Here is a 27687-nt window from a genome sequence, read left to right on the forward strand (position 1 = left end):
GGGGCGGGGCTTGACCGGGGCTTCCCACAGCCGTGGGGTTTTGTGGCCTGGAGTCCTGAACGGTTTTCTCCTGGAGAGCACGGAGGCTGTCCGGCCGTCCGCTGAAGGACAGAACACGCAGGAGCACACGCCTCGGGCACTGGCAATAAAAGCAGTGTCAACAGGGCGCGACGGTAACAGAGTAGCCTTTGCCTTAATGCTCTGAGCCCACCGCCCAGCTTCCGCGGCCATCGGCCTGGTCCCCTAGTCTTCGATTGGGCTTCGGTACGCGCTCTGGACTCAGCTCCAAAGAGGGAAAGCTGGCTCTGCGCTGGTGTGGGAAGAGCAGGCATCTGGTCTCCTCCCCAGGAGGGGCAGGGGTGGCCAACTGGCCCCCTCCCGATGTGTGGGGAGCTTTATTAAACAATCCCGTTAACAGGCACTTGCAATTTTGTTTTAAAAAAGGAAGGCTTAATTAGCATACGGCCACAGAGAAGAAGAAAGAGGGAAGGAAAGAAACTCGCTTTATAGACTTATATTGAATAGGACCTAAACATGCTTGCCCCTTCCCGAAGTATAGGGGGATTGATAATCCTGCAGTAACTTGGGTTCTTTTCATTATCTAGTAGATTTACAAATCTTTTGGGTTGCTCCTTCATCCGTACCGTATTTCTTAGTTTCCTTTGCTATTTTCTGAGTGTTGTCTTTTATCCTATAGATTTAATTGAATCTGGACAGCCTTGCTTTGCTTATCTCTCAATTTGTGTCTGTTCATTTTAATTTACATTACTACACTTTGACCTAAATTATTTCAACAATGTCAGTTTGCAAATATTTTTTAAATGAATTAGTAACTGGATCAATGCAACTAGTTCCACTAGTTTACCTATTTCTAGTCTTTCCCTGTACCCTATTTACATAACAACCTCAAGGGAGAGAATCATCTTTAAAAACCTCCTAAAATGTTTTTTCATTCTGTTACTTCTCACTTAGGAATCTTTAAAGCATCCTTTTTGCTTCCAGAACATTGTCCAAACTTTGAGCATGGAGTTCAGTCCAAGCACTTCTGGCCTCCAACATTGGCAGCCATCCTCACTGTCTTCTAATAATGTTGCCAACCCAGCTTCTGGTTCAGGTTGTCCTCACCACAATCCTCTACAGAGCCTACTCGTGGTCCTGTCCCTTTCTTGGAGCTTAACCTAAACAAGCAGGCCACTCAGTCTCTCTCCAATAAGCCTTCCATGTTTACATAGGACCTCAAATTCTGATACTTGGTTATTTTCTATCTTAAGACTTTCTTTGATTTTGCTTTGTATGGAACTCTTACCAGTCGAGGATTTTTTTAGAATACTAACATACTTTGTACATAAGGAAACAAGTCAGATCCTTAAGTAACTCTTATGGGGACAGAAGCTCCTCTGCAAACCTACTATGTTCTCCATTATGCCTTGCACATAACTCTAATCATACTGATGGTACTTAAATTCTTGTTGATTTATTAGACTAATAATAAATTTAATGATTCCACTGTCATTTTATGCATACTGGTTTATAATAGTAATTATGTATTCAGTTGTAAAATGATGGGTGTAAACACAAATGCCTATTGAAGACAAAAAGGTAACTTAAATGAGTAGGCCAGACCAGCAGGGAAAGATGGGAACAGTGACTAATTGGAGGACAGGTATCCCTTCTGAAAGGCAGCTATTTATCTTTAGCTGAAGATATCCATTGACAATGTGGTCCCAGCATATTGCCAATTTTTTATATTATTCAAGAGAAGGCAAAAATATGGAGTTTTGTGTGAAATATATTGACTTTTAGTTGTTAAATCTAACTATTGTTAAATCTAAAAATTGTAAAATTATCTCTGCCAAGATGAAATTTGTCTTCTGACTTCCAGTTTGGGACTTTTGATACAGCTGTTTATTTTAACTTGTGCTCATAAGGGACAGTTGACTATTTTACCAATAATCTCTACTTCTTCCTTAGAATTTTATTCCAGGTAGCAGTATGTTCAGCTAGAAGGTACTTCCCAGGCCCCTTTGCTGCCAATATTGTAGTAGATTTTTGAAGGCTACAGTATGAAAGCTTGTCCGGCTGGTTACGGATGTTCACAGGAATACCCTCAACTCACCAACACTTCTTCCACACCTCAACACAGTCCTGAGCTTGTTGGTAGTCAATGATAACTACGTAGAACTTTTTGGATGGACATTCTGAGAAAGCTTCTATATGCCTACTCAAGCTGGGAAGTATGCCCTTTTCACCTTCCCCTTCCTAATCCTTCCAGCCTAGAACGTGCACATGATGGTAGGACCTCAAGCAGCCACCCTGGACCATGAAGCAATCTTGAAGATAGAAGCCAACACTGAGATGGTGCAGTGAGGTAGTGAAGCCTGGTCCTTATTCACTGCACAGTGACTGCATCCAAACTTCATGTATGTGAGACAGACGAAAGCCACTATCTTGTTTAAGACACTTATTTAGATTGTCTTCATATGCAACAGAAACTGACCTATCTGATAAAATATAATTTTTATTAATAAAATTTTGTATTTTAAAATAAATTCCTACTTAACCCTTCTGTACAACCTCTGTATCTTAAGAGTACCAGTGATTTCTAATAGTATTGGCTAAATCCAGAGGACACTGTTCTGTCTTCATGTTAATGTTTCTGAGGCATTTGACACCCTTGGTCCTCCCTCCTTGGATTGTTTTCACTTCCAGGCACTAAAATCAGTAGGCCCTGATGAGGTGTAAGGTATTTCTGCTTCCTCTATCTCCTCTTCTCTTATCTGTTTCCACCAAGGGATACTAAAGTTAGTCTGGAAAAATAAAAATAAAAAGTAGTCAGGAGAAGCAAAGCTACAAGTAAGAATAAGCTGATAAATGGGACAGAATAATAACTGAGAAGGAGGCCCAAATATGAATAAGAATTTGGTACAAGATGAGGAAATTGAAAGCTAATGTTGCACATTCAATAAATTATCCTAGAACAACACGTTAGCTATGTGGAGAAAAGATAGAAACATCCCATCTTTCTTCTTACACCAAAATATATTCTACATCAATGAAATATTTAAATTTTTAAAAAAATCTATAAAAGCTCTTAAAAACATTGATTTTTTAAGTAAGCTTGCCTGGAAATTCTTTCTAGACATGACCTCAAACCCAGAAGCCACAAATGGATAAATGTGACTATATAAAATTAAAAATAAACTGACTTCTATACAGAAATGTGCCTCTAAACAGTCAAGTGAGAGATGAAAAATAGAAAATGTTATTTTTACCAAAGGATGACAAAAGATATATTTCCCAGAGAGACAAAATGTATTGGGTTTCAACTCACTATTAATAAAATGATGTGATGTTCCTTTTAATTTATGAGATCAACAAAGATTAAAAAACTCAGCAATAGTATTGGTGAGAATGTGAGGAAATAGGTATTTCAGTACACCATGGGAATGTAAATCAGGAGAACATTATTGAGAACAATTTGGCAATAGCTATTTTTTTTTAATGCACAAACTCTGAACCATTCACTCTTGCACCTGCACAAAGACTATTGACTATATAAGGCTTGTCATGATAGCATTGTTTGGATTTGTAAAATAACTGGAGCAAACATAAATGTGCTTGATTAGAAGAGAAGTTAATGAAAGAAGTTAATACCTAAGTTTGAGTAGTCACATCCCCTGGGAAAGCTGGCACCACAGTCACCCGTTAATCAATATATAACTTTTTTTACTCCCATCCCACCAACCATATAAGTCCTCAGAACAAAGGACTCACTCTCTCGGGGGCTCAGGGAGCTCTTGGGTCTCCTGGCTCTCTGGCCATCAGACCTCTGGCCAGCCAGCCTCGGGCCACCTGAGGGTTTGACACCCCGGTTCTTCAGCCACTCTTATTTTGCCACCCTGCTTTGCCCTGAAACTTTGTCTTTTACCACCCCCGCCCCCACTCTACCTGGTCCGTTTTCTTCCATGGGAACAGGTCACTGATAAACTGATTACACATTAATGGATTTGCTGATCTGTAATTCTTTACATGTGTCAGCAAGGAGAACCAGGTCTTTCCTGTCAACAATTCCACAGTTCTGTTGGATGGCAAATCAAATGTGAGTGAGACCTTATCCATATTAGTGATTTGGAACAGCTCAAAGTTGTAAGTCTTTTGAAGATTGATAACTTAAGGATGAAATTCCAAAACTTGTTTCTCAAAGGCTGCTGGAAGTTTGGGGACAAGTTTTGTTCATGTCCTCACACTCAAAACTTCTCTCTTCATAAAGTTTTAACCATTTAGGTGTCCCTAAGAAATCATCAATTTTTTTTTCCCTTGGTGTGTTATCTTGGCAAAACAGAGATTACAATTTGATGCTGCTCCAGAATCCAGGTCTTCACCACCTGCTTGCATCTGGCCACTTTGGAGGTTTCCCTTTCATTACCTTCTTCTGTCTTGGCATCTGAAGAAGCTTTTCTTCCTGTTGCTTCCACAGTCTAATGACATTCTCTATGGGAAATCTGAAGTGTGACTTGGCAGCTCTGTTGCCATGCTTTTTAGCATATTTAATAACTTTTAGCTTAAAGTTTGCAGTATACAAAAGCTGTTTTGACATTTTCTAAGGTATTTTCCAATAATTTCTCTTGCCTAAAGTATATGAAGAGAAATGTTGCACTGGCCACTTTATGGTAATAAAATCGGCATGACCTATCTTATCAGGTAAGTAATAATTGGCATCAGCTCTCTTATCAAGTTGATAATAATCAGCATCATCTATATTACTCTGTGGATAACAATATGTTACTCTTAGTTTCATTTCATTGAATCATTGGCCAAAACTGCTTTTGTTGCAGGTTCATCATATGTTCAACAAAACCAATTATCATATTCCAGGTTTTTATTTTACATACGGATATCATTATTGCATTCTAGAGTTATACTTTTAATACATAAGCACAAATAAAAGAATTAAAAACATTTATATAGATATGGAATTAATACTACCCATGTATAATGGGCATCCTTATTTTTCCTTCAAAAATTTGGGCAAAAATATGTGCATTATACATGGCAAAATACAGTATCTTACAAGTGAACCAATTTTACTATTACCAAGGGAAGTAGACAGAGGTTCCTTATTTTAGGCCTTTATGGTTCACAGAGATGTCCCTAAGCTATATGCTGTTAGTAAACTAGTAAAATGTAGCCAGATGGAAAAAACATTTCAAAAATGGATAAATGCATTTGTCAGTCCTTTACGAACATTTTAATGGTTACCCAATTCTTAAGGTGTTAAAAACAACTGCTTTTGTTTTATGAATGAAGTCTTTACAGGGCCAAAGGTGTGGTTCCAGCACATGAAAGCCCACCAAATCCTTTTACCTTTCCCAAACCTCCTCTGTTCATCTTTAAAAACTTATAGATAATTGGATTTGTGAAACCAAAGTCCTTCTAAGAGAAGCTTTTCCTGCCCTGTATTTTTGAAATGGAAATGCCTGGTCTTCTTCAAGAACTCTTGTCTAGGCCATCTTTTAAAATACAAATTTTGTGGAGATAATTACTATTAAAAGGGGAAAACCGTAGCTATATCTGAACAAATCAATTAAATTTATTTAAGCTATTCTTTTCTAAATTAGTAAATTTGGATACAGTTATTGAATGTCTAGGTATTTTGAAATAACATGAAATACTGAAACATTGATTGCTAGACCTGCTTTTGACTTTTTATTACAAACAGGCTGTAGAGTAGATTTGGAGCTATAAATAAATGTCTTGTGCTTTACCGGAGATGTATTTATTGAAAGTGAGAATGTGTTTGCCAATAGAAAAACCTATGTTTTTAAAGGTCATCAGATGTGTTCATAAAAGTCAGTCTAGGGAATGTTGGTTCCTTACTTTTTGGTCATTATTGGAAATTGAGGTTTCTAAAAGTTAAAAGTTGAAATTATGTTGAAATAAATTATACAGTTTTAGTAATAGAAGGTAAGACTGCCCTCTGGACATGGAGTCACCCTATACAACTGTTTCCAGGTGACGCGTGGGACATAGGGTCCAGCAAATGAGGAATTGATCAGCCCTGACATCTGAAGGGACTCTTTCCTTCCTCTTTGGTGCTCTGGTCATTGTTGGTAAGGCCACCCTCAGAGCATGAGGTAAACACATCCATGGGTCAAATGGGCTTTCTCTCTTAGACCTGCTTTCTCTCTCTCTCTCTCTGCCAGTGTGGCTCTCTCAAGTGGGCTTTCTATTGAGTTTCCATCTGAATGGAATCTCAGGGAATCTCAGGAAGATTCCCGGGGAATCTAGCTGGTGTTTTCATCATTGGCAAGGTCACCTTTAGGCATGGGATAAACACATCCATCTTTTTGTATTTCTCTACTGGTGTGGACTATAACTCCTGGTCCTCTATCTGGAGAATTTATCTCCTGTCTCCAGGTTTCTGACCTTTCTGGGGGCCAGAGCAACCCCACCCAGGCTCTTTCCTACTGCTAGATTGCTTGGAACTGAGAATATATTTATTTCCACCACTCTTTTATAGTCCCTGAAGGTTTTATTGAGAGTCTCAACAGGTCTTCTTGCTTGGTATTTAACACCTTCCACTCCCTTTCCCAGTCGTCCTAAAAGTTGTCAAAAGCAAATGAGAAAAATCACATGCTTTCTCTACAAAAAATTTAATTCAGATTATGTGTGCTCGCTTTATGTGCTTAGTCTTCATGTGTATGGTTTTCATGTGATATGTGTTTGTGTATTACATGTAGTGTATTTGCTGCCTCCAGATGGCATAATTAGGGTCCAGTATTTTATTGGCCTAAAGATATTAAGTGCTTACTGGTATATGAATTAAGCATGATCCTATGTCCCAGGCAAAATATTTGATATTAAAACCTGTTTGAACTTTGATTAATAATTTTTAAGTGTTATCACCAAAAATGTGTTGTTTTACAAAACATTTATGTTATAATCATTTGGTTAAGTATATTTGACAATGTTCAAAAAGCTTAAATTTTAAAAACTGAGAAACTACTTTGAATTATTCTACCCTGAAATACCTCAAGGATTTATTCTGTCTCTTTGTGAAAGAGAAGTTGTTGAAATAATTAGGCCTATTTAATTTGCTCAAAATTACATGGGAAGCTTTGCCAAAGAGAATAATAACTATACTCTATTTGTATACATATAGTTTATAAAAATAGATGTTCTAACCCTGGCTGGCATAGCTCAGTGGACTTAGCACTGTCTTGTGAACCACAGGGTTGATAGTTCGATTCCCAGTCAGGGCAAATGCCTGAGATGCAGGCCAGATCCCCAGTAGTGGGCACATGAAAGGCAACCACACACTGATGCTTTTCTCCCTCTCTTTCTCCCCACCTTCCCATCTGTCTAAAAATAAAGTAAATAAAATCTTAAAAAATAAAATTAAAAATAATTTAAAAAATAGATGTTCTAGAAATTTCAACCAGCCTCAGGGAGGAGCTTACAAAAGAATCAAGTCTAAACAGTAAAATCTCAGGGGTAGCAGGTGTCCTGCCAGTAACATGGGACAAGCCAAGAGTGATGGTTCCCTGTGGGGACATCAAGCAGTGGTACTCTAGGTATTTGTAACCCAAACATTGGGAATTTATGAATTGTTCCCATGCTCAATGCACACTTCTGATAAGTCCTCTACAGCATTTTAAAACCTTGCATACTGTTTGGTCTTTATATATATTGAAATTGTGTGTTAAATCTAATAATATGAGCTTTGTATTAATTTTATGTCACTTCATAGTAATTATTACTTACCAAGCAATTGTTATCTGTTGGGGTCCGCCCTGCCTGGTCTCAGGAAGCTGTAACCCCCTGTGGCTAAGGCTGAGTGAGAGACCTCCGGACCAGGAGACACTAAGGAGACAATCTTATTTCCCTGGCATGAGTGCTGCCTGCTCTATGTCTGGTTCCCATTGCTTGGTCAGTTAGTCAATGATGGGTAACAATTCTCTGAAGAGAATGAATCTAGAACAGGCATGATCATGTGAGAAAAGCCACCAGGGAAGAGACTCAGGGGGCTATGGAAATGAGGGGGTGATTGACATTGACCCCTGCCCCCTCAGCTTTGACAAAGCCTGAGTCCTTGTTCTGTCTGTGAGAAATCCAAGTCTCCTGGCTGCCTTTGTCTCCTCTGCCTGACTCAGGCTTGCAGAAATAGCAGGGGTGGTGCAGTCCAGACCAGAGTCGGTGAACTCCTAGAGTAATTAGACCTGAGGCATAGAATATGCAAGATCCTGGAGACCTGCTTGCTGAGGATGCTCTTGGATTAGAATATGAAGGCACGGGCAGGAAATGAAACTAGCTTTTAGGTCCTGTAGCTCTTTTGTTTTTTTTTTAAATAACAGATTTTATTTCTGTTTTTAAATATATTTTATTGATTATGCTATTACAGTTGTCCCATTTCCCCCTTCTCTCTCCTCCACCCTGTACTCCCTCTCCCACCCATATTCCCCCCCCCTTTAGTTCATGTCCATGTGTCATACTTATGAGTTCTTTAGCTTCTACATTTCCCGTACTATTCTTGCCCTCCCCCTGTCTATTTTCAATCTACATTCTATGCTACTTATTCTCTATACCTTTTCCCCCTCTCCCCTCCTCCCACTCCCTTGTTGCTAACCCTCCATGTGATCTCCATTTCTGTGGATCTGTTCCTGTTCTAGTTGTTTGCTTAGTTTCTTTTGGTTTTGCTTTAGGTGTGGTTGTTAATAATTGTGAGTTTGCTCTCCTTTTACTATACATGTTTTTTCTTTATCTTCTTTTCTTAGATAAGTCCCTTTAGCATTTCATAAAATAAGGGCTTGGTGATGATGAACTCCTTTAACTTGACATTATCTGAAAAGCACTTTATCTACCCTTCCATTCTAAATGAGAGCTTTGCTGGATAGAGCAATCTGGGATGTAGGTCCTTGTCTTTCATGACTTGGAATATTTCTTTCCGGCCCCTTCTTGCCTGTAAGGTCTCTTTGGAGAAATCAGCTGACAGTCTGATGGGAACTCCTTTGTAGGTGACTGTCCCCTTATCTCTTGCTGCTTCTAGGATTCCCTCCTTCATTTTTACCTTGGCTAATGTAATTATCATGTGCCTTGGTGTGTTTCTTCTTGGGTCCAACTTCTTTGGGGCTCTCTGAGCTTCCTAGATTTCTTGGAAGACTATTTCTTTTGCCAGACTGGGGAAGTTCTCCTTTATTATTTGTTCAAATACGTGCTCAATCTGTTGCTTTTCCCCTTCCCCTTCTGGTACCCCTATAATTCATATGTTGGAACAGACTTCTGGCAAAATGGAGGAATAGGTGGACTCACCGTATCTCCTTGCACAACCAAGATTAGAACAACAACAATTTACAGCTAGAATAACACTCAGAACTGATAGAGGATTTATCTTAATGGAAGTTGGACAGCCAAGAAGTTCAATTAGACCCGTACATCCAGACTGGTAGGAGAGGACAAGCCGGGTGGGTGCAGGTCGGCGGCACGTGGAGGTTGGGGAAACTTGGCGCAAAATCGGTGCGAAAGCCATCCGGCGCGCAAGAACTCAGCAGTGGTCCCTGAGTACGCAAGCTGCGGCTGGCAGACCCAGCGAGGCGGCGATTGTGGACCAGGGCAGAGCTCGCAGCCGAGGATCCCAGAGAAGGGACTGAGATCCCAGGAGAACGGAACTACCGCCATTGTTTCCTCCCATCCCCGCTCCCACCCCTGCCCCTACCCCCACATATAACGTCACAATCTAGCAACTGGGGTGCCCAGCCCAAGTGAACACCTAAGGCTCTGCCCCTCACCATAACAAGAGCAACCAGACCCCCCCCCCAAAAAAAGAGAGAATGATGGCTCAAATAGAAGAACAAATTAGTGCCCCCAGAACTCATCCTTTTGAGCGACCAAGAAATAGCTAACCTATCAGATGCACAGTTCAAAACACTGGTGATCAGAAAGCTCATGGAATTGATTGATTTTGGGCACAAATTAGAGTAAAAGATGCAGGTTACCATAAAAGAGGTGCAGGAAGATACACAGAGGAGAGCCAATAGTGAAGGGAAGGAAACTGGGTCTCAAAACAATACAGTGGGCCAGAAGGAAGATAGAATCAACCAAGTAGGAAAGCATGATGAAATAAGAATTCAAAAAAATGAGGAGAAGCTTAAGAGCATCCAGGTCCTATAGCTTTTTAAGTGATAAAACCCCAAACTCAGCTTGAGCCCCATCAGCCCTTTGAAAGCTATCTTTCATTTGATCTTCCCTACCAGACTGTAATCAACAAACTGTATCTGTATTCTTAATAAATGCCTGCTTGGGCAGGAAGGTGCAGCTCTCTTCCCTTGAGAGAGTGGCCATTACATTCCTATTTCTCCACAGGACTCTGTAGTCCATGTGTATGCTTTCTTGTGTCTCGAGCATCTGCAGCATTTGTGGTCACTGCAGGCCAGTGGCTACTTCAGTTATCTTGAAATTTTACACCTTACAAAAAAGCAAAATTCTTCATCAATTGCATTTTATTTGAATCTACACCGATGTCATTTTAAGTTGTGTCATTTACAAATAGTCATTGTTTTACTCCAATGAATTTATAAATATACTGTATTATGTCTTTGGAAAGTTCATGAAGAAAAACTCTGACTTACTCTAAATTACAGGTATGTAATCTTTAAAGCAAGATGCATATCAGGTCATATCTTTAAAGTAAAGATTTATAGAATCCTACAGAATAACTGAATTTATGGAAATACTAGCAAATAGTCAAAGCAAATAAAATTCATTATATGAGAGGGGATGGGAAGATGGCAAGAGGATGAGAAGATGGCGGTGAGGTAGGTGTGAGCTGAACCCACTTGCTCATGCACACAACTGGGACACCTAGCCAATCTTCTGAAGAACCAAGTCAATAGCCAACAGAATCCCAGCTTATATGCAGTTTGGAAGCCAAAGATTATAGGAACACTGAAAACCATATGGTAAGGAGATTGTATAGGGATGGTAAAGTCTCTGGGACTTGTGTGGGGACCAAGGCTGCTGCAGTCCCTGGACTGGTGCCTGGCACCAGGGACAGCTGCTGCTGGAGGAGAGCCAGATCAACAATTGTAACTTCCCTGCTCACTCACTTCCCAGAACAGGGAAGGCAGTCCCCCACCAGGAGAGACCTGAATGCTTGAAGTTGCTTCGGGGAATAAAGATGCAGTGGGAGATGCACAGAGGAGGTGTACCCCTACTGGGACTGTGGTCCTGGGCTTGGACAGTACCAGAAAAATTGGAGAGCTAGGTGACACCTGGAGATGTGAGAAGCACTGGGCCGCAACCAACCCTGACCCAGATAGTCTCTGCACTGGTCAGAGAGTTGGGCTGTGTGAAAAGTCAGGTGCTTGTTAACAATGGTGGGAGCAAACAAGAGAAATTTATTCAAAACAAGGCTCTCAGCTGCTGTTTAAGGAACTCTCATAACACAGCAGGGTCAGCAAAGAGGGAGGAAGAGGGGTGCGATTTGCCCTCACTAACTGATCAAAGTGGGGCAACAGGAGCTCAGAGGGGTAGTAGTCCTCAGAGAGATTTAATTTAATAGGGGATCTAAACTTCCCTGAAAGGACTTCGTGAGTGTGCAGCGCCCAGACCAACAAAGAGGGAGAAGGAATGTGGGTTGCTCCCACTTGGTGTACCTCAAGATCTAAGCAAAGAGTAGCAAACAAGGTAGATTAAATGCACCAGCATGACATATATATATGGACAGTGGGGGTCGCACAGCACTGTGAAAGCTTGGGCTGGAGGTTGGACACCTGTGAATATTGGAGGCCAGACCAAGCCACTAACACGGAGCTATAGGAAAGAAAAAATAAAATATGGTACCCAGGCCCCCTCTGCCTGCACCAACTAGGAAGACCAACAGAATGCACTTGGTAGGTTCAAGGTAGGTAGGAGACATGTTCTTTTTCTTTTCTTTTCTTGTCTTTTCTTTCTTTTCTTCCAAGTATAAGACAATGAGACCTAGAGCTGTAAAAGGGTCAAAGACAGATCCATAAGAGATTAAGAAGACTAACGCCAACAATTGAAACAAAATTCATTTTGCTATCCTACAGAACTTGCATTTTATTTATTTTTATTTTTAATTTTTTGTTATTTAATTTTTTTAATTTCTGTTTCTTCCATGTATTTTTCTTGGTTTTGTTTGCTTGATTTCATTGTTCAGCTGGTTTTCTTTGTTTTCCCTTTCATATTGCATTTTAATTTCTATCCCTTCACTTCACTTACATTCCTATAACACACTACTCTTGGTCTTTCACTTTTTATTCTTTTTATTCAGATCATTCATTTCTTGTCATATTATTGTTGTTCCCATTTCCACACAGCACCCTTACCTGGACTTGGTCCATCTTACTAACTTTCTGAGCTTTATTATTACTGTGGTTAACTTCATGCTCTCACACACTAAGCAAAGTTTCTATCACTTACTCTCACTATATCTCATCATTTAATCTAGGATAAGCGCTTTGCTTTTTGGAGTCAGCTCACATTCTTCATCCCCTCTAATAAGGTTCTTATCTCTTTTTAACCCTAAATAAAAAGTGACTAGTTGGGTGAAATATCAAGGTTAATGCTGTACTTCTCTGAAGGATCACCCATCTGCTAGCCCATCTGCTTGGTGCTTTAAATCCCATAGAATACTCTACTATTGTCATAATCCACGCCACCTTCACCCTTCCCCAGATCACACACAAGATAAGGTGGCAGTTGCAAATACCATTAAACCCACCAAAGGAGAGAACCCACCAACAAAGGAGCAACCAATAGGTAAAACCCAAGTACAAAAAGAAAGCCACACAAGCAGAAAAAAGGGCAACCCTAGAGCATCCAGACAAGGAGATCAAAGACACCACTCCACTAAATCCCATAGAACTCCTATGTTAATGTTTACCCTATTAGGACAGCTAGAAAAGCAGAGTATTGGGAATCACAGAAACAAACAAAAGTAGTCAACTAAAGTGGGAAGACAAAGAAAGAACTTGCATCTTAAAGCAATGGATGACTCCCCACTAAAAGAGCTAAATGCAATAGAGGCAAGCAAATTATCAGATATAGAATTCAAAAGAATGGTTATAAGGATGCTCAAGGAACTCACAGAAAACTACAAAGAACAGAGTGGGCACTACAAGAGTTTGAAAAATGATATAGAAACTATAAATGAGAACCAGTATGAAATGAAGAAAACAATTTCTGAAATAAAAAACACACTAGAAAGAAATATAAGCAGGCTGGATGAAGCAGAGGACCAAATTAGTGAGCTGTAAGACAAAGTTGAAAGAAACATCCAGGTGTCTAGCAGCTGCATGACAAAAGACTTAAAAAATATGAAGATAGCTTAAGGGAACTGCAACACAACATGAAATGCAACAACATTAGAATCATAGGAACACCAGAATGAGAAGGAAAGGAGCAAGGGATAGAAATACTGTTTGAAAAAATAATGGAAGAAAACTTTCTGAACCTGGAAAAGGGAAAAACCACACAATTTCAGGAAGCACAGAGGGTCGCAATCAAGATGAACTCAAAGAGGCCTACTCCAAAATACATCATAATTAAAACGCCAAGTTTTAAATACAAAGAGAATCTTAAAAGCAGCAAGGAAGAAACAAGAAGTAACATACAAGGGACCTCCAATACTGCTATTTGCTGATTTTTCAACAGACAGGCTTCAGGCCAAGAGAGAATGGCAACAAATATTCCAAGAAATGAAAGGCAAAGGCCTGCAACTAAGACTACTCTATACAGCAAGACTCTCAGTTAAAATGGAAGGTGGCATAAGGAGTTTCCCAGAAAAAGAAGGCTGAAAGAATACAGCTCCATGAAACCAGCACTATAAGATATGTTAAATGGACTGCTATAAGAAGGCAAAGGAAAAGAGTCAGAGAGATAGGAACACAGGTACAAAGGGGAAAAATGAATAAGTATTTATCTAAAATAACTTTAAATGTGAATAAATGCTCTAATCAAAAGACATAGGTGTGACAGACTCCAGCCAGCAGAGTACATCTATTGTGACTAAAGATGAGAACAAATGCACAGGCTACAGGAATTCTGCAGAGAAAAAGGGGATGGTATGGCCACTCTCCTAAGAGGAGAGTGCCCCAACCCTTGCCTAGACAAGTTTTATTGTCTTTCTTGGGTCTTACATCAAAGAAGGATTTATTACCTATTACATAGAATATTATGTCTACATTTTAGGTACAATCAAGGAAATGAAAATAACACATGCAGAAGGGAAAGGCGGCAAGCTGATTGGCTCCATCCTTGGGAAAATTCACACAGACTTTGGAAATTACCTTGAAGATAGACAATATACATTTACTGTTTCAGACCAGGATGAGGGATTTTTAGCAAGAGCAAGCCATAACAGTCTGTATGCGTTTTCTAGGCCTGATTCCTATGGGAAAATTCAGTTTGAAGGTCTGGCTCCTGCCCACCACCTCACTTCTGTAGGTTTTCCATACAGAGCAGAGTCACATTTGCCAGACCAAAACAAACCACTCCCCTACAACTCTCCCTTTTTTCTATCTTTTTGTTAAGACTGTTGAGGTGGTGAATCCCACAAGACTTGCTACTTGCTGATCTCTTTTGCGACCCTGGGCAAATAATGTGTAAATGCATCAAAATATACAAAGCATTATTATAATCAGTAAACAACTGATGGCTCCAGTGACCCACAATCTCAGGTTGAGTCTATCAAACCAATTTTTTTTGACTTAGCAAGCTGAAATTATCGCTTAGTGTTTGAAAAATTTCCTGCTTAGTTTAGCATTAATGTCTTGCAACTATTGACATAACCCCAGTTGCAATTTATTAATTTGTCCCTTTAAATTGGTAGAAAAAGCTCTTCTTAGGTGATGTTGAATATTACTCTAGGAGTATTGGCTGGAGTTTTATTGGAGTGGTCACTGCACTCCACAGTTTGGAGAAACCAGGATCACAGGTCAGCTGCTGATGGGTCACTAGCACGTCCTGGCATTCACAGATCCATTTGAGGGCTGATTCGATTGCAGAAAGGTGAGTCAGAATTTCTTGATCAATCTAGGCCTGTTGAAGCATTTGTAAAGTGGAATTGGTTAAGAGAGCATCAATAGTATGAGCAGTTTGAACTGATTTAATGAGGACAGTGGTTGCCGTGGCAGCAGTAGCTGCAACAACTATAGCAGAGACAATAAATGCAATTAAGGTGCCAACAAACTGTCAGACTTTTAAGGAAGCCAGCTCATTGTTAAGTGCTACTATGCCATTGGGATCTTCCCATTCTCTGGTTACATCAACTGGCACCCATACTTCAGTTTGTCTTCTAACTACCTAAACCGTAATGAGGCTTCACTGAGTAATATTGAGATGAATAAGACAGCTGGCATATATGGAGCCTGCAGGGAGAGGCAGAGAATAAATTTCTGCTGATTTATTATAAAAGACTTGAGCTGTCCCTGGAGTTGCTAAAACCAAGTTAAGGGTGAGAGGTACAAACCATAAGCCAATCCTGTTTTGGAGGGCCATTCTGGTACAAATACCTTAAAAATTTTTTTTATACAGGCATTTTCTAGCAATAAAAGGCAAGCCCATTTTCCTAGAGTTGTAATGCCAAGGGCTAGTGTGTTTGGGAGAAATAATTCTGATAATAAGTGCCCCAGTACTGGGCCCCTCCCACTACATATTAGTATATGGGTATAGAGGCTGAGCTGGAACTATTGTTATGCCATGCTTAGCCAGTACCTTCCAAGTAGCTCCTCAGTTCTCCACTACGAAAGGACTCTTGGGGAGAAAAGCAATAGTGGCATTTGGTCCTCTCCACAAAGACCAAGAGACTGAGTCTTTACAGCTAGTGTCTAAAGTACAAGAAGGAAATGGAGGGGGTTTGAGAGTATGATAAATTCCCTCCTGGATACATGGGCTGGCTGTAGTTACCATGGAAAGCTGATAGTAATTACTGTATTGCTCTTTGTTTGCAGCATAAAGTTGTTCCTTTAAAGGAAAGCACAAAGTGTCAGTAAGAACAGAAACATAAACTAGTAAATACTTAGCTACATAAACCGTATTTTTTTTTGGCACCAGAATCCAGTGCTTGTTTTCTTCTAATGGGCTGTCTGGTCTGTTAGCTGATAGGTTTTCATTTCCAGGTAGCAGAGCTTGATGCCTGTTTTGTTCATGATAAGGCTTCACCCTTTTTGCCGGTAGCCAGACAGGACCTGTAGGGATGGAAATGCACGCATTCCCTCTTCCCATGTTAAGAGGTCTGCAGGGCCTTGCCAAGAGCCATTTCCCAGCGGATTTCTATATAAAACCTGAGGATGAGATGACTTCGGCTCTTTCTTCTGAAAATGTTTCTTAATTGGTGTATAGGTTGATTCATCACAATTTAGAAAATTATAGGTGAACATAGTTAACATAATCAAATTTTGGGGGGTAGACTCTTGAACTCCCCCTTTTTTGTTTTTTTAAGAAGATTTTTAAAGGTATGATGCACTCATTCAACAATTGCCTGACCAGTTGAATTGTAAGGTATTCCTGTTTTATGTTGGATATTCCAGTGCTGAAGGAAGGCTTGAGTAGAATGGGCAAGATATCCTGGGCTATTGTCAGTTTTAATTTGCTGAGGCTATCTTAAATGACTAAAAGCCTGAAGCCAATGGGCTTGTCTACTTTTAGCAGATTCTCTTGTTAAAGCAGATGCATGTAGGGCACCAGAGTAAGTATTAATAGAAACATGAATGTATTTGTATTTTCTAAAGGGAGAGTAATGAGTGACATCTGTTTGTCAAATCATTTGAGAGCTTAGTCGAGGGTTAACTCCCATTGATGGAGATGCCTTACTAAGGGCTTGACAGTCGGGACATTCTTTAATAATTTGCTTAGCTTGGGAATGATAAAGAAACAGTCTTTCTTTTCTATTACTTTTCCTGTTTAGCTCTGGGGGTTTGATTCTCACCCTCCTGGGAGGGCTTTTGTAAGCCCTTAGCTCTTGGCTTCCCAGTTTGCAACAGGTAGGAGACAGTGTGAATGAGTTTTGGTTCTAAGTGGTGGCTGAAAAACAGCTTTAGTTTTAAAAGTGCTATTTTTTTTTTCTGCTTGGAAAGACAGGCCCCCTGCTGTTTCTGCATGCTGTAATGAGTTTGAACAGCAAGTTAACTGCCCTGTTGTTCTTAGGACTTGGTAGTTCCTAGGTTCAGAGTTCGCCAGAAAAATGGGGAGGATGGAGGAGTGCTCTGCATAAATATGTTTTAGACAGAAGTGGTTACATGCCAAGGGCCTTTCATGACTCAGTTGACTAACCCTTCTCTCTGACAGAATAGCCAGTTCTTCCCCAAGGAAACGATCAGTGTTTACAGGTATTGAGTTAAAAAATGATACTTATTCTTCTGTGGAGAATGGCTAGTTCTCTCCAGAAGATGGTACACCTATATTTTGTTTTCACAATAAAAGGTCACAGCTCCAGCATAAACAAGGAGGATTCTTAATATTTTTTAACATGTCACACCCCCATCCTACTTAAAGCATGCTTTAGATTGACAAATTTATGAACACATTCATAACTTTTAGAAACAGTTTTTTTCTCTACTGGCAAATACATTTACTTGGTTGTTTTTTTTTTTTTAATTCTTGGTAATTACTGAATTCCTGGAATGTGCTCAAAAGTGAGCTGTCTCATTATCTAGTGCCCTTGACAACTTTAGGGAGGGAGGATGGTAAGCTCAGCATAGTTTGTTCCTAGCACCAAAGCGATCCCATGGCCTTCAGACGGAGGAATCAGAATGGTTAGAAGACACATGTTCTCATTGTTTTTCTTCTTGCTTCCCTCAGACACTTTTTACTGTCAAAAGTGTCTGAGGGAAGTGAGATTTTTTCCTTCTTTAAACAATCAATTTAAATTCTGAGTAGAATTCTTATGATGTAACATTAGGGACCTCATTCTATTTACCAAAACATTTTGAGACTGAGACATTACTTTTAAAACAAACAAAAATAAAATTCACACAAATCAGTACTTTCAAATTAAATCCTCTGAAGGAGGGAGTAAGACACTAGCCTTTATCTCACACTACCTGGTGCTGTTTTAACTTCTACCCAACTTTTTCCTAAATAACTAAGTCTAAAGATCCCTTATCAGGAAGACATTCAGCAGCCTTAAAAAGCTGCTGAATTAACATAAAACATTGCTCTTGTTCTTTAGAAAGTCCATTCCCCATGGTTGAGGATTCACAGAAAGTTTTTTTTAATTTTAGAACAAATAAAAGAACCTTTTTCTAAAATTCCTCCCACCACAAGTGCGGTGATTACAAAACCAGTTTTGCTTTCACTCCATCTGCACCTGTAGATCCTATTTGATCCTAGTGAAAAGAATGTAGTAGGTCAAAATGTACTGTAGGCGAGAGGCAGTCAAGGAGGGCTGCCTGGCATCCAAGGTACTGTAACCCCTTTTATGGGTTTCAGGTTTTTCCCACATGTTTAAGGCTTCAAGGAGGGGCTCAAAGCACCAGGTGACCAACCTTTATATTGCATTCACTGACCAAGCCAAGAGTTAAATTACTGTGATTGGAATTCCCTGTGAGGCCCCTGCACATCTTGGGGATTGACTCCAGACACTTCTGCAAGGCTCCTACTCATGTAGGAATGCCTGAGATCTCAAGCCGAAGGGAGGAATGCCTCTTATCTTCAGTACTTCAGCAAGAAGCTGAGACACTCATAAATAACCCTGTAACACTGAGTTCTAGAAGCAATCTTCAGAGTCTGGTTGAAACCCAAACACTCATTTACTATTTGCTTTTCTGTTTACAGCCGGGCAGAAGGAAAAGGCTTCTGCCCTTTAAAAGGGCTGCAAAAAGCAGCTTTTAAAGAAAGAATTCGCAGAGGTACTTGTAAGGGAAAAAAGCTAATTGAAAGGAAAATTCATTGCTTTCTCCCAAGCCTAAAATCTGATTGGGGGTTGTGCCACAGAGATAGGCTTGTGAATGTTTTTACAGTGTGCCTCTCCTTGTATGGACTTTTGCTTGCAGTTGGCAGGAAACCTAGTGTTCTATCCTGGTCCACTTCCCAACTTATCCTGTCACAGGTGACTTCCAGTGGCAGGTGTCCTCGTGGCTCTTAATTACCTGACCCATGCCCACGAAATGTGGCGATTGCCAGAGAGAGAGAGCAAGGCTCCTGTTTACCAAAGAGAGTGCTGTCACAAGAGAGGGTGACCTTGGAAAGATACCCTTTTTCTCTGAAATATAACATAACCCTATGACTTTATCAAAAAGCACTTGGCGTTGTTGGCCCTTACCTGAGCTGATGTGCATGTTCCAACCAAGTTGGTGCGTTGGCCACAACTGTGACTCGTAGCATCTGATTCACTGTTCAAGTGCCAGAGGTGGCAGACTCTGGTCAGTAGAGTACACCTGTTGTGACTGAAGATGAGAATAAATATGTGCAGGTTACAGCAATCCTGTGGAGAAAAAGGGGATGGTATAGCCACTCTCTCAAGAGGGGAGCACCTCTGAGTGCCTTGACCACTCTCTTAAGAGGAGAGCGCCCCAGCCCTTGCCTAGACAAGTTTTATTGTTTTTCTTGGGTCTTACATCAAAGAAGGATTTATTACCTATTACATAGAATATTTTTATTGTCTACATTTTAGGTACAATCAAGGAAATGAAAATTACACATGCAGAAGGGAAAGGCAGCAAGCTGATTGGCTCCATTCTTGGGAAAATTCACACAGACTTTGGAAATTACCTTGAAGATAGACAATATAAATTTACTGTTTCAGACCAGGATGAAGGGATTTTTAGCTAGAGCAAGCCATAACAGTCTGTATGCATTTTCTAGGCCTGATTCCCACAGGAAAACTTGTTTTGAAGGTCTGGCTCCTGCCCACCACCTCACTTCTGTAGGTTTTCCATACAGAGCAGAGTCACATTTGCCAGACCAAAAAGAACCGGTCTCCTACACACAGGGAAGCAGGATTGGATAAGAAAACATGATGGGCACATATGCTGCCTACAAAAGACCCACCTCAGGACAAAAGATCTACACAAACTGAAAGTGAAGGGTTGGAAAAACGTATCCCAACCAAATGGACAGGAAATAAAAATCTGGGGTAGCAATACTTATACCAGACAAAATAGACTTCAAAACAAAAGCCATAAATAGAGACACTGCAGGACACTTCATAATACTCAAGGGAAGCATCCACCGAGAAGACATAATCATTGTAAACATGTATGAACCCAACATAGGAGCACCCAAATATATAAGCAAAATATTGAAGGACTTCAAGAAAGACATAGACAGCAACATAGTAATACTAGGGAATTTGAACAACCCACTGTCAAAAATATATAGATCTTCTGAACAAAAGATCAACAAGGATATTGTGGCATTGCACAATGCTCTAGATCAAATGGACTTAACTGATATACATACAACTTTTCATCCCAAAGAAGAAAATTACACATTGTTTTCAAATTTATATAGAATATTTTCAAAGATAGACCACATAATAGGACACTGAATAGCCTCAACAAATTCAAGAAAATTGAAATCATATCAAGCATTTTCTCAGAACACAAGGGCCTCAAAGAAGAAACTAACTGCAAGGAAAAAACACTCAAATTCATAGAGATTGAATAGCATGCTATTAAACAATGAATGGGTTAATAATGAGATCAAGGAAGAAATAAAAAATTTCTGAAATCAAATTAAAACACACGTTAGTCCAAATCAGAAGGAACACAGCAAAGACAGTCCTGAGCAGGAAATTTATAGCAATACAGGCTTACCTAAAAAAAAATAGAAACATTTCAAATAAACAACTTCATCCTACATCTGCAAGAACTGGAGGAACAACAAGAAACAAATTCTGTAGCAAGCAGATGAAAGAAAATAACCAAGGTCAAAGCAGAATTAAATGACAGAGACTAAAGATAAACAAAATCAATAAGCCTTTAAGCAGATCAATCAACAACAACAAAAAAAAAAGAGAGAGAGAGAAAGGACCCAAATAAAATCAGAAATTAAAAAGGAGAGATTACAACTGATCCCACAGAAATACAAAGAACTGTAAGCAATAACTATGATCAATTTTATGCCAAGAAATTTGAAAACCTAGGTGAAATGGACAAATTTCTAGAAAAAATGTAACTTCCCAAAACTGAATGAAGAAGAAGCAGAAAGCCTGAGCAGACCAATACCAGGTGGCAAAATCAATGCACTAATCAAAAAATTCCTGTCAAACAAAATCCCTGGACTGCATGGTTTCACGGGAGAATTTTACAAAACAGTTAAGGAAGAGCTAACCCCCATACTTCTCAGACTATTCCAAAAAATACAAGCAGATTGAAGACTCCTAGACTCTTTTTATGGAGCCAGGATCATCCTAATCCCAAAACCATGAAGACACAACAAAGAAAGAAAACTACAGGCCAATATTGCTGATGAACATAGAATCCTGAACAAAATATTGGCAAACTGCATCCAGCAATAAACTAAAAAGATCATACACCATAATCAAGAGGGATTCATCCAAAGGATACAAGAATGGTACAAATCAATAAACGTAATACATCACATAAACAAAAGAAAAGACAAAATCAAATGATAATATCAATAAATGAGGAAAAAGCATTTGATCAAGTACAGTACCCATTTATGACAAAAACACTGAGCAAAGTGGGAGTAAATGGAGTGTACTTCAATGAAATAAAGGCCATATATGAGAAACCTATGGCCAAGATTATACTAACAGGCAAAAACTAAAAGTTTTCCCCCTAGGATCAGGAACAAGACAAGGGTGTCTGCTTTCACCACATGTATTCAACATAGTATTGGAAGTCCTAGCCACAGTGATCAGAGAAGAGAAAGAAATAAAAGGCATCCAAATTGGAATGAAGGAAGAAAACTGTTACTGTTTGCATATCACATGATAGTGTACATAGCAAACCCTATAAAGTCCACCAAGAAACTACTCAACATAATAAATCAATTTGGCAAAACAGCTGGATTCAAACATGAACAATGAAATATCAGAAACAGAGATCAGGGAAAAATCCCACTTGATATAGCAACGAGGAAAATAAAGTACCTGGGAATAAATCTTACCAAGGAGTTAAAATACCTAATCTCAGAAAATTACACAACACTAAAGAAAGAAATTAAGGAAGACAATAAATAGATACCTATACTGTGTTCATGGATTGTAAGAATTGCCATCATCAAAGTGTCCATATTATGCAAAGCAAATTACACACTGAAAGCAATAACTATTAAAATACTAATGACATATTTCACAGATAGAGAAAAAACATTTCAAAAATGTATATAGAACTGTACATGACCCCAAATAGCCTCAGCAATTTTGAGAAAGAACAAAATAGGAGGGATCACAATACTATCAGACTATATCAAACTATATTACAAACCCACTGTAATCAAAACAGTCTGGTACTGGCATCAGAACTGGCATAGACCAATGGAACAGAATAGAGAGCCCAGAAATAAACCCATGTCTCCATGGTCAATAATATTTGACAAAGTGGGGAGGAGCATAAAATAGAGTATAAATAGCCTCTTCAACACAGGATGTTGGTAGATCTATACAGCTACATGGAAAAAAATGAAACTCAATCACCAACTTACACCATACACCACAATAAAATCAAGATTAATAAAAGGGCTAAATGTAAGTCATGACATCATGAAAGTGCTAGAGGAGAACATAGTCAGGAAAACTTCAGATATATACACAGCAATATTGTCACCAATACATTCTTTAGGGCATAAAGGAAAAAAATGAACAAATGGGAATTCATGAAATAAAAAAGCTTCTGGATGGTTAAACAAAACATCAGCAAAATGAAAAGGGAATCAATTATATGGGAAAATCTATTTGCCAATGACACTCTGAGAAGGGCTTGATCTCTAAAATATATAAAGAACTCATAGGACTCAACACCTGGACGACAAACAATCCAATTAAAAAAGTGATTAAAGGACTTCAACAGACACTTCTCCAAGAAGGACATACAGAGGGTCCAGAGACATATGAAAGGATGTTCAACATCACCAGCCAGCAGAGAGATGCAAATTAAAACCACAGTGAGATACCACTTCACACCAGTTAGAATGGCCATCATTAACAAATTAACAAACAAAAAGTGCTGGTGAGGATGTGGGGAAAAGGGAACCCTAGTGAACTATTGGTGGGAATACAGACTGGTACAGCCAGTGTGGAAAACAGTATGGAATTTCCTCAGAAAACTAAAAATGAAACTGCCTTTTGACTCAGCAATACCACTGCTGGGATTATACCCTAAGAACCCTGAAACACCAATCCAAAAGAACCTATACAGCCCAATGTTCATTGAAGCACAATTTACAATAGCCAAGTGTTGGAAGTAACCTAAGTGCCCATCAGTAAATGAGTGGGTGACAAAACTGTGGCACATTTACACAAAAGAATACTAAACAGCAGAAAGAAAGGAGAGCCTGTCCTTTGTGACAGCATTGATGGATGCAGAGAGCATCATGCCAAGTGAAATAAGCCAGTTGGTGAAAGACAAATACCATATGATCTCACCTCTAAGTGGAACCTAATCAACAAAACAAACAAACCAGAGATATAGAATCAGAAACATGGAAATAAGGAACAAACTGACAGTGACTAAAGGGGTGGGGGAGAGGGATAACAAGGAATAGAAGGGGAAGGATCTAGTCATGGAACATGCACAAAGGACACATGGATATGGACAACAGGGTGGGGATTGACTGTGGGAGTGGGCAGTTTGTTGGGCAATGGAGAGCCACTGGGGAAAATTTGGGATAACTGTAATTGAACAACAATAAAAAATAATAAAGCAGAAGCAAAAAGAAAGAAATAATAGAAATGTCTCAAATTTTATGTAGGTCAAACTTGGTCTCCCATCATCCAGCTTGGAAGACCATTTTAGAGCAGTTTATAAGAAGAGACAAAACAGGAAACTATATCCCCTTCATTTTCAGCTTCTTGGCTTTGGTGTCTCATGGATAATGGAGGTGATGAATGGCTGGCAGTGGGGCTGGGGTACAGAAACCAAGGCAGAATTGGTTGCTAGGTCCACAATTAAAGAAATTTGGAGAGAAGTGATCAAGGACCATGAGTAATCTGGGAGACATTTCTGCTTTGGGGTGAAAAGTTAGTGGACCTTCAGTAATTTTTTAATTTTCTACCATATTCATGCCTTATTTATGCAAAACAAATTAAATTTTTTTAAAGGACACAAATGAATTTTGAAGTATTTAAAGCACTCCTCTTTTGCAGAGAAAGAGACATTCTATTTTAAATTTTAAACTTTAGAAAAGATTTTGCTGAGGAAATGAATAACTTTTGTTTCAGAAATTTACATTGTGATTTTGAGAAATATTGATTCATTTACAAATAGGCTCTGAAGTTTTTTCTAACTGTAAAGAATTATGAGGTATCTCATTTTGAGATACTGGTCTGTCCATTCTACATCCTTTAAAGTTTTTCATTATGAGACAGCATTTAACTTGCTATTTTCAAATGTATTTATTATTCATATCTAAATTTTGGTCTGGTTGCAACTATGAGAAAAACAGGGAGAACCAAGGTAAAAGGAAAACAGCAAAGAAAAAAATCATCCAACATGTATTAATTTACAAATTATTGTATATGCTCAATGTTATGTCACCACATGCCGTTAAAAAGAATGTTACTGATGTGAAAATATATCCTATTTATGTTAAAAACAAGTTGCAGTACATTATGTAGAATAAATGAATTTATTTGTAAAGTAATATAGTAAGGTACATACTGAAAAACTATTTGGAAGAACATCAACCAAATGAATATGGGAATGACGTGTTGGAAGGACTGGGAGGAGGGGATAGATTATGAGTGACTTTTACTTTCTAGGCTGTATATTTCTGCAATATTTTTCCACAAGTGAGTGTTATTTTGTTTTTTTGTTTGTTTGTTTTTGTTTTTTAAGATTGTATTTATTTATTTTTAGAGAGGGAAGGTAGGGAGAGAGAGAGAGAGAGAGAGAAACATCAATGTGCGGTTGCTGGGGGTTATGGCCTGCAACCCAGGAATGTACCCTGGCTGGGAATTGAACCTGCGACACTTTGGTTCGCAGCCCGTGCTCAATCCGCTGAGCTATGCTAGCCAGGGCTATGAGTGTTATTTTGTAAACATGAAATACAACACAGATAAAAGTTACTAAAAGGGAGTGGCAGAGAGTTCAGCAAGAGATTGCAAAATGTTAGAAACCAAGAACTCAAGACACTCTCTCCTCAGACTTTTTGTTTTTCCAAAATTTAAAATTGTGATGTTTATTGTATTGTTAGTATTCTTTAAATCACCTCAAATCCTTTGTGGTTATCTGTAAGGGCAATAATAAATAATCTATTGGGGAGATATTGGTAACTTGTGAGAATCTGATTTGCAATAAGTTGAGGAGTGAATATATAAAAGAAAATTTGGACAGACAATACTGATAAAAATGGCTAAATAAATTCATGAAAAAAATGTAATGAACATAAAATTGGCTGTAGAGGACAGAGTCTGAATCCTTAATAAAAGAGAGGTCCACTGAAGTTTTGTGAGCATAGCAATGACCTGTTGATGGTCTTTGCTGGTAGTAAAAACAATACGAATCAGGAGGATGGATGTGGAGGCTGTTGCATTGTGGTAAAAGAGGACAGTAGTAGGGAAAGAACTACTAATAGGAAAGGAGGAATGGGCAGCTAGGAAGGATACAAATCAGGATATTCAGTAATATTCTTCTCAAGCTATTTCTAAGGAGAATGAAACTGAAGCAGGCAAGGAGAAAAATATTTTATTTTTATTTTTTATTTTTTATTATTGTTCAAGCACAGTTGTATCCACTTTCCCCACCCAGCCTCTCCCACAACATCCCCCCTGCCACCATCACCTCTCAATCCTACCAGCTTTTGGCTTTGTCCATGAGTACTTTATACATGTTCCTTGACAACCCTTCCCATTCTTTCCACTGTTACCTCCCTCCCCTCTCCTATCTGGTTACAGTCAGTTTGTTCTTTATTTCAATGTCTCTGGTTATATTTTGCATGTTTGTTTGTTTTGTTCATTAGGTTATACTAATAGGTGAGATCATATGGTATTTGTCTTTCACCAACTGGCTTATTTCACTTAGCATAATGCTCTCCAGTTCCATCCATGCTATCACCAAGGACAGGCTCTCGTTCTTTTTTTCTGCTGCGTAGAATTCATTGTGTACATATACCATAGCTTTTTGATCCACTCATTTACTGACGGGCATTTAGGTTGCTTCCAACAGTTGGCTATTATAAATTGTGCTGCTATGAACATTGGGGTGCACAGATTCTTTTTAATTGGTGTTTCAGGGTTCTTAGGGTATAATCCTAGCAGTGGAATTGCCAAGTCAAAGGGCAATTCTAGTTTTTAGTTTTTGGAGGAAATTCCATACTGTTTTCCACACTGGCTGCACCAGTCCGCATTCCCACCAACAATGTACTAGGGTTCCATTCTCTCCACATCCTCTCAGCACTTGTTGTTTGTTCATTTCTTCATGAAGGCCATTCTGATTGGTGTGAAGTGGTATCTCATTGTGGTTTTAATTTGCATCTTTCTGCTGGTTAGTGATGTTAAGTATCTTTTCATATGTTGACGGGTTAAAGGGACCTTGAAAATCCTCCCTGTTTATACCTGAGCTATGACCATCATTGTAAGAGTGAAATATAGGCTTGCTATCTCCCAGGGAGAACTGGCCCTTCTCCCCAGAAGATTAGTACCTTTGATCTTTAACTGTTCCTTCAGGGAGAATTGGCCCTTCTCCCAGAGGAACCAGTTGGTTAGTCAAGTCACACAAGGCCCTTGGCACATAGCCACTTTTGTCTAAAACACATTTAACCATAGCCCCCAAAGTGAGACTTTGGAATCTCACCCAGAGGGAAGAACACTTCACTTGGAACTTTTCCCAGTCAGACCCCGAAAGCTGTCTTCGGGATTCCCCAGCATCTAGTTCGGGCATTCGTGCTTTCCCGTCTGGTTATGTATGCTCTTGATTCTTGCTTTCTCTTTGTTCTTGCTTAATATAGTGCTTAGCTATTATTCACCTTTGACTTGGGGTCTTTATTGTCTGTGAATTTGAACCTCTAAATTAAGTGGCCACAATCTCATATGTGCCCCTTAACAGCACATATGTCTCTGGGCCCTCTGTATGTCCTCCTTGGAGAAGTGTCTGTTCAGGTCCTCTGCTCATTTTTCAACTGGGTTGTCTGTCTTCCTGGAGTGGAGTCACGTGAGTTTTTTATATATTTTGGAGATCAAACCCTTGTCCGAGGTATCATTGGCACATATATTTTCCCATACAGTTGGTTCCCTTCAATTTCCCTGATGTTTTCTTTAGCCATGCAGAAGCAATTTATTTTGATGAAGTCCCATTTGTTTATTCTTTCCTTTATGTCCTTTGCCCAAGGGGATGTATCAGTGAAAATGTTGCTGTGTGAAATATCTGAGATTTTCTACCTATGTTCTCCTCTAGGACTTTTATGGTGTCAGGACTCATATTTAATTATTTTATCCATCTTGAGGGGTTTTTTTTCTGTATGGTATAAGTAGGTGGTAGAGTTGTAATTTTTTGCACTTAGCTCTCCACATCTCAGAACACCATTTGTTGAAGAGGCTATTTT

General features: G+C 39.2%; 2 long non-coding RNA genes across 2 annotated transcripts; both read left to right on the forward strand.

Annotated features, from left to right (window-relative positions):
- The first annotated feature begins 155 nt into the window (after positions 1–155).
- Positions 156–2567, forward strand: LOC118500148. Its single transcript, XR_004902680.1, has 2 exons — positions 156–359; positions 2273–2567. It is a non-coding gene; the product is annotated as an uncharacterized LOC118500148 (long non-coding RNA).
- A 1084-nt stretch (positions 2568–3651) lies between these two features.
- On the forward strand, positions 3652–27016 carry LOC118500149. Its single transcript, XR_004902681.1, has 3 exons — positions 3652–3664; positions 15998–16003; positions 26866–27016. It is a non-coding gene; the product is annotated as an uncharacterized LOC118500149 (long non-coding RNA).
- The last annotated feature ends 671 nt before the right edge of the window (positions 27017–27687 follow it).

This window comes from Phyllostomus discolor, chromosome 4, assembly GCF_004126475.2.
Source record: "Phyllostomus discolor isolate MPI-MPIP mPhyDis1 chromosome 4, mPhyDis1.pri.v3, whole genome shotgun sequence".
NCBI lineage: Eukaryota > Metazoa > Chordata > Mammalia > Chiroptera > Phyllostomidae > Phyllostomus > Phyllostomus discolor.